Source organism: Perna viridis, chromosome 11 (assembly GCF_037379345.1).
Source record: "Perna viridis isolate PV_CMFRI_1.1 ecotype Kerala chromosome 11, ASM3737934v1, whole genome shotgun sequence".
Classification (NCBI taxonomy): Eukaryota; Metazoa; Mollusca; class Bivalvia; order Mytilida; family Mytilidae; genus Perna; species Perna viridis.
Genome location: NC_142455.1, coordinates 2,504,837 through 2,518,493, shown reverse-complemented (window position 1 = coordinate 2,518,493; position 13,657 = coordinate 2,504,837). Strand labels below are relative to the sequence as shown.

At 34.4% G+C, this 13,657-nt stretch overlaps 1 pseudogene; it reads right to left on the bottom strand.

Annotated features, from left to right (window-relative positions):
- Nucleotides 1–9,359: 9,359 nt before the first annotated feature.
- Nucleotides 9,360–10,986, bottom strand: LOC148602310 (neuronal acetylcholine receptor subunit alpha-2-like; annotated as a pseudogene).
- Between the last annotated feature and the right edge of the window lie 2,671 nt (nucleotides 10,987–13,657).

The following is a 13,657-nucleotide window of genomic DNA, read 5'->3' as shown; positions in this document are numbered from 1 at the left end:
CAATAACATTTTGCAAGAAGTAAAATTTTTAATATCGATGAATTTCAATGCTTTATATTAATGTTTGAAGTTAATCTAGTAACTAACATTCGACTTTGAGCAGACGCATTTGTGATATGAAATGAATGATATTTTTTAAATAAAATTTTCATCTGCCACGCACTGCCTGGTTTTGCATGGACACCATCTTAATACACAAAGATATGAATGCAATGTATAATAATATGAATGTAGCCAAATTTAAGTTATAAGTTTCGGCTTAGAAAAATAAAAACATATTATTCCATAGTTCCAATGTAAATATCTAGAACATATGCTAAATGACCTGCCAGAAATGTAAGACAATAACCAAACAAATTGACATGGTCCCACATTCTTGCCACGTCTGGCCCAGTTGTTAGATATGCTTCTTCTGATTTATCGTCTGAGTTGATAACCTCTTTTTCGGCAAACGGTTAGACGCCATCACAACTATTCTCATCTGAAACCTTTTTTTCGCGACAACATTTCTGTTTAAATCATGCTAGCTTTTTAATCCATTTTGGAAGTTTTACTTCCGGTTTGTAGAATATACGACAACTGATAATAACTGACAGGAGAATAAATCCACTCATCATCAGATCGATTATAAGAATGGTATAAATAGAGGACAGTCTCGGTTTCGCGGTTGCCGGAAGTAGTCCTTGTGCAATAGTCAAATAAACAACAACAGCCAACAGTAACGTAATACTGAACCCAATTCGCTCTCCGGAATCTTGAGGCAAAAGAAAAACGGCAATATTGATCAATGAAAGCAAAATAGCTGGTAGAACCAGGGTTGCAACTAAAAAGGTTGGGCGGCGTTGTAGTAGGTACCGATATTGCAAGATTTGCGACTGAAACGCTTGAACTCTGCAGTTCCCACTCACTGTTTTCATTATACTCGATGGTTTGTACCGTAAAAATGTGGATTTAAATACCACGTCATTTATGTTGTATCCCCATCCAAGTACTTCCATATCACATACTTGTTTATCGAAAGGAAAATACGTTGTGTCGATGTTACAAGCAAATAACAAATTTTGCCCTGGATACCACGATATATTTCCATCGAATACAACCGTCGCGAGAAGTCCATTTATTCCAAGGATTTTTATTTCTTTCGCGGAATTAGAATTGATAAGTGGTGGTATCCAAATTGTATCTTTCGGTACTTGTAGGTGATATATATTGTTATAAGCCATTCTGTTCCATGCCATGTTAGGATCATTCCATGCGACTTGAAAATATCCGGTGAGAGAAACCGTTCCTTCAACAGCGTCGATTTCTTGTAGATTTATTAGAAAGAAATCAAGGTAAACTTTGGTCGGTTTAGTGGTATCGGTATGTGGTCTCACGTTTTTGTTACGACCGGAAGTCAAATAATTATATAAAGATTCCGTGTCGTTGTACGTTCCAGCATTAATGAAATTAACGAAGAAAGTTACGATAAAAGTAAAAGTTGATAAGATTCCGTAATTGTATATCATAGTCCGGAGAAGTTTACATCTGTAATTTCCAATATAATACATTAACGATCTCGCTCTTGATATCAGGACTGAAACTTGGAATCAAAATTAACTCTGATGAACAGTTGAGCCTTTTAGTGTACTCTGATGATATTGGACTAATTGCAGAAACAGAAGATGTCTTACAAAAGATGCTGAACACACTTAACAATTGGTTTACCTTATGGCGACTGAAAGTGAATCCTGAAAAGACCAAAATGATGCATTGTAGAAAACCTGCTGTAAGCGCTACCGACAAAATATTTTAACTCGGAGAGCAAAACATCCAACTCTGTAAGTCATACCGGCCCCACTGACGTGGCTGCAATGCCAAAACTTAGGACATACATTACGCTAAAAGATGACTTTTCACAGAAACAAAATCTTGGCAAAAATATGTCATTAAAACAACGCTCTACCATCTCAAAACTTAGGAGTGGAACTTTCCCAATAGAAGTAGAGCCATGAAGATATTGCAGTAAAGCCCTACAAGAAAGACTGTAAGACATTATTGTTTCATAATCTATGATTGTACATTTTATAACTGTATCATTCCACAAAACGTTGTGTTCTTAGTTGAAGAATTATTTCAGTTTATGTTAGATGTTAGAACTGTCAAATTTGCGATGCAAATATGTGTGTGTGTGTGTGTGTGTGTGTGTGTGTGTGTGTGTGTGTGTGTGTGTGTGTGTGTGTGACATTTCTGAGAAATTAACTTCGTTAAGCAGATTATTTATAGATGTGACTTGGTTTAATTATTTTGACCAAAGCCATGAACATATCAAAACTGTAATTGATGATGATCTCCAGGAGTTGGATGAATGGTCAAAGTAATCCAAATAAAACTGAACTTATATGTTCTCAAATGTAGGAATTGGTGCTTATATATCAAAGAGTTTGAGACAAGATGATTGTAAACATACTTGTACAATCGCGTCCATGACTTTGCCAACACAACTTATTAGCGATATCGGTCGATAATTTGATGGCAATGAATTGTCACCCTATTTAAATATTGGAATTACATTGGCAGCGTTGGATTCAGATGGAAATATGCATTGATGGATAGATTTATTGAATATGATTTGAAGAGGAAATGCTATTTTTTCCGGACATATTTTGAGCATTTTATGACTTATAATATCTGGACCAGATGCTTTATTTGGATTTAATATGTTTACAATATCAAGTATTTCACTTTATTCTATATCTAAGGTTTCAATCAAATTTTCTGTTTTATCATCAAAATCTGGAAGAATAATTTACCTCATCAAGCTTTAATAAAGACGATATTGATTAAGAAGGTAATTAGTGAATGGTAATTAGTGAATGGTTATTGAGTTGTGTTTATCACAAAAAAACAAGTGAAGAAATTATTTCAATGGTTTATCATAAAAGGTTGACAAGAAATGAGTATATTGACTTTGTTAGACCTTTTTATGGCTTATGAGAACACGTGAGAGGATACTTGATATTCATTTAGTTTTTAAAAAAATACATGTATATAAAATCACAAAGAGTTGTATTTTTTGCTTTTCCTCCAATGCAGACAAATGCTTTTACTTTTCAATTTAAAATGGAAATGTTAAAAGTTAGCTTAAAAGTTACAAATGTCAAGGTTTTGTTTTCCATTTTGTACTCGAGATGAAATGTACCTAATTAAAAAGTACATACATGTATAGGCATATGCATCAGTATAAAGATCGAAATAAAAGATTTTGACACATTATTTTTTTCGAAAAATTATTGAAAATTGAAAATAAGTTACACTGTATACTCCGTCGAAGAGTAACAAATGTTATAATGTCCCTTAAGACTTCAAGCATTTTTTTCTTTTTCTTTTTTTTTAAATAAAAATGCAATATTGTAAAATGATTACATATGGATACATTACAAAGTAAAATAAATCTATGAGTAAGTACAATGCAATAGCATCTGTCATGTCTATTAATTTGCCTTAAGTACATTCTGTGTAATCAGTGACCACCTTTTATGACCTTTTCCACATCCTGTATATTCTCAATTATACGAACACTGGATATATGAGTTAATTACAATTAAAAGATTGACTCTGAATTTTTCAGAAAATCCCAAATGATACGTCCTTTGACAATGAAAACTTCCATATCCTACACAAATACTGTCAGATACAAACTCAATGTTCCGATGATGATCAAACTTAAAGACTCTACCTGGTGGCGTCATAACGGAGGAAGAAATTGAAAAGATTATCAGGGGCTCAATATGAAAAAAAGTCCGATACGGTCCGGACAAGATACAAAATAAACATTCAATTCACGGAGGCAAAATTGTTGTGAAAACATTGACTTTGCTGTTTAATTGCATAGTGAACAAATCCTACGTCCCCAAACAATGGAAGAAAGGCTGGATATTTCCAATCTACAAAGGTGGTAACAAAGTTAAATCGTCTCCTTATAGCTACAGACCAGTTTGTCAACTATCATGCCTATTGAAAGTCTTCGAGAGATTGTTTTTGCCTCGCCTACAATCCCATATTCTTACATCCGATATTTTTATTAATCCTCTTCAGCAGGGATTTCATAGCGGCTTCTGATGCCTGACAGTCTGTGGCTTCTTTTTATTTTATGAACCAATATTTCATAATATTGAATCACACAGTGGTGTTTATTGTGCATTCTTAGATAGCCGGAAAGGATTTGACACCGTCTGGCGCAAAGCAATTATGTATAAATTGTTTAAACTGTCGGTAAGAGGCAAAGCCTGCTGTATTATTGATACTCCAATACTATAAGTGCTGTTGTAATTAATCAATGTGAATCTAGATATTTTAATGTTCACGAAGGGGTGCGACAAGGTGGAGTATTATCTGGTTTACTTCATTTAGTATTCAGTAATGATTTGCTTATTCAGCTTGAAACTAATCTGAAATGTGGGTGGAGGATGTAACCTTGTGTGCCCAATGTTTTGCTGAATGTGGGTGGAGGATGTAACCTTTTCTGCCCAATGTTTTGCTGATGATACTACTTCACAAGCGAAATTTCAGAAAATGCTTTACATATGTTCAAATATGCCAGCAAATGGCAATTACAGTTTAGTGCTTCTAATGTAGCAAAACATTGTCTACTATACATCACAAATATGTTGTCGTACCAGCAGACAAAGCCCAAAACAACATTGTTTTTGTCTGCAAAACGTTTTATATCCAATGTTTATTATCAGAGGTAGACGTAGAAAATAATAGCAGTGGTAAGACCTACACTGCTACCACTCTTTCCAAAGAAGAAATTGTGGAAAACCATAAATCTGTGCTATCCTCTTTTGGTCTCTCTACCAAGGACGATGATTGTGATTTACCGTCTATGTACTGGATTCCTAAACTTCACAAGAATCCATACAAACAACGTGTCATAGCTGGATCTGCAAAATGTACCACCAAACCTCTTTCAAAAGTTATAACTTCTATACTCACAACTGTCAAAGAGGGTCTACAGTCCTACCACAACACTTGTTACTCCCGTAGTGGTATTAATTCAATGTGGATCCTGAAAAATTCGAAAGATCTTTTGGAGACAATCAGTTCAAGACTATTATCTGAATATAATAGCATTAAAACCTATGATTTTTCAACACTGTATACTTCTATTCCCCATACTCAGTTAAAATCCCGACTTAAAACATTATACATCGTTGTTTTTCCAAAAAAGATGGTACACCTAGATACAAATATATAGTTCTTGGTAGAGATTCCTCATACTTTGTAAGAAATAATTCCAAATCATCCTCCAAATATACAGAGGAAGATGTTTACAAAATGCTGGAATTTTTAATCGACAACATATTTGTCCAGTGTGGTGGACGTGTTTTTGTACAAACGGTCGGCATTCCAATGGGAACAAATTGTGCTCCTTTACTTGCTGACCTATTTCTTCACTCTTATGAGGCTGACTTTATAGCTGATCTGATCAGAAAGAAAGAATATCGTTTGGCTAGATCCTTCAATCTCAGTTTCCGCTATATAGATGACGTATTATCTTTAAACAATCCTAATTTCGGGGATTTGATGCATCGCATCTACCCAAAAGAACTTGAGATAAAGGATACTACAGACACTGTGAAGTCAAACGTGATGACTTTTCATTCAGAATTGTCAACTTTCCTTTCATCTGTGGCAACATCCCTTCGGCTCCTGCGTATGGAGTGTTCATATCACAACTCATACGTTATGCCAGAGCTTGCCGAAACTACGCAGACTTTTTGTATCGCGCTAGAACTCTAACAAATAGGCTTCTGGAACAGGGTTATGTTGCTACATGTTTGAAGTCATCACTACAGAAGTTTTATGGTCGTCATCATGAACTCGTGGATCGTTATGGTGTATCCATCAGCACCATGAAAACTGATTTATTCAACGGGTCATAATTTTCCTTTCCTCGTTTGTCTACCCCGGACTTGACTTTCTATGAGCAACTCGGCGGGTGTTTCTAGAAAAGCAGAGGACGCTTACCCTACCGGTGCACATGGTCCATGCTCCCAGTTTTTAGTGGAGTCCGAGTTGCTCATTTACTTTTGTTACTTTGTATGTATGATTTTAGTTACTTTATGCTCTTTGTTGTGTACGTCTGTTTTCCATGTCTGGTTTTTGTCCCTGGATTACATTCTTTTGATTACCGCTATAACCTTGGTTCCCTTGATTACTCTTTCTTAATCTTCCATCATGTGTTTCTGCAAAAGAAGTTTTAAACCAAACTTCCAATAGTTAATAAAAGAGCAATGTACTTCGATAACTAACAAACATACCTAACTACATGTATCTAGAGAGACATTTTTATGTAGAAAATAAAGAGCACATTTGCCGAACTTTTTCATATATATCAAAGAGTTCGACAAATGTGCTTTATACTTTTTTACTATTTTAAATATCATTTCTTTCAAAAATCTTCTCTTCTGACACTACTTGACCAATTGGAACGGAACTTGGTAAGAATGCTTCTTGGAGTATCCTGCATCGAACTGCATGATGTGTTGATTTTTGATCCGTCAAAAAAACATAGCCGTCGTTACTAAAAATAGAACATAGGGGTCAGACAGTAGTTTTTCGCAGATTATTTCCCAAAACCGTTAGGTTTAGCCAAATTACAAAATGATCTTTATTATAAAGCCTACAGAAGTTTTGAAGGGATCAAAGTCGTCAGACGACTCCTTGTAAGAGCTATAATTACCCTTGAAATGTGGAAAATGATTTTTTTTATTCAGTTTTCAGCCAATATCTTGAAAACTATGATAGGTACACATGTAGAAAGAAACTCTCAATTGCTGAAATGATCCTATGACAAGTCCTACCAAAGTCTTCTTGAGTCAAAATTGTTGGACAACTTCTTGTTAAATTTATTGCCCTTGACAGTCATAATTTAACCAGGTGAGCGATTGAGGCTATTGGGTGCCTCTTGTATTTTCTGAATAATAGCATTGAGAAATTATTAAAGCTCTTGAATATGCATATAGGAAATTTCAGATAGTTAATTGAATTTTCAACAAAATAACAAGCCTGAAAGTAATATTAGTGAACGGACTCTTTAATGTGGTGATTTTTTTTAAACAATACTTTTTTCAGTCACGACAGTCCTAACTTGGGGGTAATAATTATTACTCATGAAATATTTCACTCATTGCACTGTTAATTTGTAAAATGTAATGAGCAAACTTTTTTCCTATTAATTCTTAAAATTTTGGTCATATTTTGGAAATAAACAACATATGTTAAAAACATTTACAATTCTTTCAATGTTTACTAGATTAAAATTATATGCAACATGTACAAATGGAAATTCATTCTTTTAAAGCATATTTTATATAATTATTAAAAAAACATTATACCTCAAAATAATTATGGAATAAATCTTATAAAAACACTTTAATTTCTGCGTATATGCAAACTTTCAATTCTAGAATGTATATAAACAGAATTATACATGTACACACACAAAATTAAATGCATTTAATTAATCAATTTTTTTTCTTCCGTATTTTGTATAACCCAAATGTAACATTGATCCGAAAATATTCTAAAAATGACTCATAATACAGATGGGAGCTACTTGCTGAAGAAAGGATTTTCCTGTGCTAGTGAGGTAATTAGTCGCTTCCTGTTGTATATTGGAACCACAGGTGGTGCTGTGGAATGGCGTCCTGTTAATGAAGGAAAATGAAGCAATAAATACCTGGCATTTGATGTCAAGTTTTTATCAGACTATGTTGCGAGCTGTACTGTACCTTCAGCACTAAAGTAATTAAGATTGAAATTCATTTTCTTTTTTCTTTTTATTAATCTTATATTGCTCAGTTTCATAAACCGACAGAGAAAATAAAAGGGCAAGGGCTTGGTGACCTCTTTTCGGCACTCACTCTAAAACACGTCAGAACGGTGACAGAGATAGACCATACCCCGTTTAGATATCCCAAAAAATATTTTTATCTAATTTGTCTTTACATTAGCAACGTATCTAGTCTACAATCATGGTGGATTCAAGGGGAGGTCCGAGGGTTGGAGTCTTTTTTTTACCAGTTTAAATTTGATTATTTAGTGGAACATTTTTGGCCAAATTTCAGCGTAGCCCCCTTTTCAACATCTCTGGGTCCATAGCAACTGTTATACTATTAGGCGACTTTCACATTCACTTCCGTTCTTCAATTATATCGTGGTCATCTGGAATCAACAGACGTCTGGAGACATTGCAATATGTGTTAAGGAACAGAAACTTGAGTCGATTACTACGATACATAAATTATAGAAGCATTTCAGAATTTTTGTGTTCATATGCGTATTTCCAAATAACTTTTTTTGTCCTTGTAGACTTCCTATCCTTTCTTTGTCTAGTATGAAACCGTAAACCTGTTTCCGCCAGTCTAGACTCCATGGCGAATGAGGAAGTCTCCGATAATATCAATATTGATTCCATACACTTTGGTGGGGTATGTATTCAGAAAATATTTCAATCGCTCGAATTGAGTGACTAAGATGCTATGGCTGTCTGTAGGGAAAATATACGTATTTATTCCCCTGCTTTAGGTTGCAGATGCGGATCCAGAGAATCGCATAAAGGGGAGGGGGCCACAAAAATCTTTGTTAACACTTTTTATGCGTGCAAATACTCACAAAAATACGTTATTTTCATAAGTCTATAAGTAAGGGGCCATTACTCCACTGCCTTGATTGATTTTTTGTTTCAGTCTCAGGTGTATTTTTTTGCCGCATTGGATCCGCCTATGGGTTGACCAATGATGTGTCCTAATTAGATGTAAGGAAGTCAAACTTTGAGAGCACTGATTGGCATGATGGCAAAGTTTGTAACGATGATTTTCCCTTTGAATGTATACATGTCAAAACATCGAGTACCTTCTAAGTTTTGATGGTTATTCGAAAATATGTACAGTGATAGTTTATTGTAGCTATCAACTGTCACAGTGGTCATTTGAAATAATTATGGAAACTTGAGGCTTAGTTTGAGTGCACACTGTATCAAACTGCAGATCAATTGATTTTTACAATTTTATGCATTCTTCGTTACATTTTTACGATAATGTTTCTTGAGTCTTTACACAATCCTTCAAATATGCCTCATTATTCAATTGAACATCCTTAATAGTCTTAAAAGAGTAGTCAAAAAAACGCTTACGTTAAGAAGTCCCATCTTCTGTCGTCATCATTGACTTTTGTGTATCGTAAGGTTAGATTTGTTTTATTTTAATTGTTTTTATGTGTTGGTTATTGGATAGTTTCTTCTTGTATTCGGGCGTAAACAATATAAAATTGTAAATCGGAACGTTTTTTGAAATTTAAAAGAGCACTTCTTATTTGCTAAAACAGACAAAAAATATTTACTTTATATAAATTGAATGATATTTTTTTATGCATTTATAGAATTTATTCTCGACTGATTCTTTAATCTAGTTTTTAAGTTTGCTGTAAATGACATCTCACATCAAAGATTTAACATTGTCAACTCCGCGTATCAAGAAAATATCCAACAGTTCCAGCAAATAACATTATGAGGTAACCAATCATATTTAGATGATCCCATACGCGCGCCACATCTGGTCCCGATACTAACACTCCTTCCGGTTTCGCTTTGGAATCAACAATCCCTTCTGTCTTAATAGGATTCACATCATCTGTAGGATTCCCGTCAGAAATCTTAGTTTTACGGGAACATTTAATAGTGAATGCCTGTAGCCATTTAGGAATTTTTATTACTGGTTTATGGAATATCCAACAACTAATAATTACCGATAGGAGGATTAAACCACTCATCATCAGATCAACCATCAGAACAATACATATAGAAGATAGTCTTGGTTCCACAGACGCCGGAAGTAGATCTTGCGCAATAGTCAAATAAACAACAACAGATAGCAACATTGTTATACAAAGTCCTATACGCTCCCCTGAATCCTGTGGTAAAATGAACACAGCGATATTTAACAAAGCGAGTAAAATTGCCGGCAGATGGCAGAAGTAAGGTGATCACCAAAAATACAGGTCGACGCCTGAAGGAAAAACGGAACGCAACAGATGGAATTATCGAATTGTCGATTAACACCTTTGTATTTTCCAGGTCCATTCGCTATTTTTATTGTAGACAGAGGTTTCCACGACAGAGGAAGTAGAATTGAGGACAATATCATGTCCACTATATGCTCATATAAGAATAAATAAATCACACACTTGTTCGTCGAACGGAAAATGTGAAATATCAATGCTGCAAGAAAATTTCAAATTTTGACCTGGAAGCCATGATTTTTTTCCGTCAAACATAACCGTGACAAGAAGTCCGTCAATGCCTAGAAACTTCATTTCACTTGCTGAGTTTCCATTGATTAGCGGTGGTTTCCAGATAATTTCCTGTGGCACTTGTAAATAAGATATATTATAGTCCATTACTTGCCATGTCATTCTCGGATCTTCCCATGATATTTGAAAGTATCCAGTAAGGGATACTGTACCTTGGATGGAGTCTATTTTTTCCAGATTAACAAGGACAAAATCAACAAAAACTTCCGTTGGCTGGCTAGTATCGGAAGGAGGCCTCAGGTTTTTGTTGCGACCGGAAGTTAAGTAAGTGTATAATGAGTCCGAATCATTGAATGTTTCACCATCGGAAAAATAAATAAGTATAATTACAAAAGCAATGTTTAACAGATTGCATATTCCATAGTGAAATCGTTTAAAAAAGTTATAACATAAACATTGGAAAAAAGCAGAAAAATAACCCCGTCTTTTTTCCTTCTGCTTTCGCGTCAGTCTTCTGTTAAATTGAACTACGCATCTGATAATGAAACGATTGTTCACAATTTGTGTGGTAATATAAATAATGATCAAGATATTGACTAATTCCGAATCCCGAGACGCTAATGGATTTACTTTGTGATAACGTGCACCATTCCACGACCTAGGAATAATGCAAACATCATTGAAAGCCATTGATCTTTTTTTCTTTTATTTTTTTATTAATTGCATATTTCTATGACGTTAAACTACAAATGTATCTTTCAAGATATTAAAAAAATGCAGTGCACACAAACCCAGACTGATTTAAAACAATTAAGATGAAAGAAACCAAGGAAACAAACTTTTCACGAGGAAGTATTATAATAAAGCGACAGAAAAAACAGACAATTCAGTATTTGCTTTAGATTTTATCAATGCAAAGAAAGTTATCGGGCATTGCCCAATACCATACCCGGCTGCTAGAGAGCGTTTTATATGGTGCTTAGTATGACTGTGTATGTGATAATCTCTGCTGAATTCGTTTTCAGAAGGGACACAAACTCGACGCATTTTGTCATATATATATATTTTTTCTGTCTGAAACAGACCAATGAAAAATTCCTATATCCGGGCAATTACCTATGGTTTCGTGTTTTAGAAGAATCCATACCACTTCCGGATTAAACGTATGATCAATTGTATTGGCTCAAATATCAGAACAATTTATACGACGTCTATACAACATCGTAATATAAACATACATGTATTAAATCATATTATTATTATAAGTTTGATACATTATATGAAGTTAATTTATTTACATGTAACAAACAGTATGAGCAGGTTTTTACAGTGCAATATTTAAGGTGTTATGGTATGCAAGGTTACTTGGTTCGCTAGCTAGAGTCCTATTAAGTTATACGACGAAAAAAAACACACCCCCCCCCCCCCCCCAAAAAAAAAATGAAAAAATAAATAAATAAATAAAAAGACACATTTTGATCAACAGACAATCAATAATCTGATTGAAATTGAGTTGTCTTTCTTAAAGTATAAAATGATCAGGTACAAAATAAAAGTGAATAAACATCTAAATCTCCAAGTATTAGCTTCCTAAGAAGCTGCTGAGTGCTTCGCTGTGTCATACATTTAGTTGGTACAATAATGTCGTCCGGAAATCCTTCTTTATTTACGCAAATGTTCTTTTCTCGGCAAAGTATTATCACAACTCGGTTTTAAAAAAGAAATTTCTTTTGATAATTCTATGTGCAAACTTCTTTTAAAAGTCTGTTTCAAACAGTATAAATTTTTTTTTAAAGTTCTACAATTCTATTTAGTTCGTTGTAAAATTTATAAATTAATATTGCACTAAAAACTATTTTTAACACAAATGCATTTCAAGCCATTAAGTACTAGTATATATAAAGTTCAGACAGTGCCAATGGTAAAATGATTCACGGTGTAGGAAATCCCACCAAACAAACGATAGTTTTTTCAGTCTACATATGCTATATTTTTACATTATTATATAGTAATAAATATTTTCCTATTCAAATCAATAGAAAACAAAGCATGCAATATATCCCGGTATTTGCATGCTAACTTTCATTCGGAGGCGTTCCGAATACGTTTTTAAATTTATTGCACTGTTGTTGTCAAGACTGGTTATGTGATAAGTAACTGTTCCTGAACAAAAAAAAAAGTGAATTCGGTGAGTTTTTGACATGCGTGAATCGCCTACTGCCTGATTTTGATAATGACTGCTACATAGACTGAATAGTTTTCTAAGCTACATATGTACCTGATTAATGTAGTTACACACCATATAAAAAGGGCATATTTATCCTATCAGGTTGGACATTTTTAACAGTTTTGGAAGTTTGACTTTTTTAATGTACACATTCTATCCTTTTTCATGAGGGACTGACGTACACAATTTATATTTGCTTGAATTCTCGTGAATTGGATCGGTGTCGTTAAAAAGTTTCTGTCCCGACATTGGTGTTCAGCGATTGACCAATAAAATGCCCAAGCACCGTGCAGCGACAGTCGTTCGTTTTATCTATTACTAACCACTGCAGACAGGCCGTTCTAAAATCTCGGACATTATTCAAATCAAACAACATTTGATAATCGGATACGTCGCGTAAAATCATTTAGAAATTTCTGAGAGGGCTGGCTGCAGCGTCTAGAGCAAGCTCTGAACAGCGTCTGACGTTCAAAATTTACTCTAGACACTGCAGTAAGCCCTCTCAGAAAATGCAAGAATCTTGCGAAGTCGGGAAAAAACTGAATAATTTTAAGCGATGTTATCCAATTGTCAAACGACGTATGATTTGAATTACGTTCGAGAATTTCGAAAGGCCTGTCTGCAGCGGTTATTATGAGAGGATACGAACGTCTGTCACTGTGTGGAGCTTGCGTCTAGAGTGAATTTCGAACGTTAGACGCTGTTTCGGAGCTCGTAAAATGCCGTTATGAATTACAGTAACTACTTTCTAGTCGCAGCTTCTGATTGCAAGTACGTAATTTTATTCAATTCAAAATGGTGTATATATTACATGAAACTAAAGGCTTCGCTTTTAGAATCGAATCTATTAAAGGATTGTTAGCGTTATACCACCTCTTATGAAAATGTACAGGTACAAAATGTACTGAAATATCAAATTCCCTCGAACCTATTTTTCAGACTCCACCTTACAATTGAAATATTTTCAACATTATTATGCCCATAACAAATAGGGGGACCGTGTCAAAAATTACAAAATAGTGTGTCAAGGCTTTCATTCATTCACTGGTGCAAACGATTTGAACAAAGAGTAATCAAGGGAACCAAGGTTATAGCGGTAATCAAAAGAATTTAATCCAGGGACAAAGACCAGAC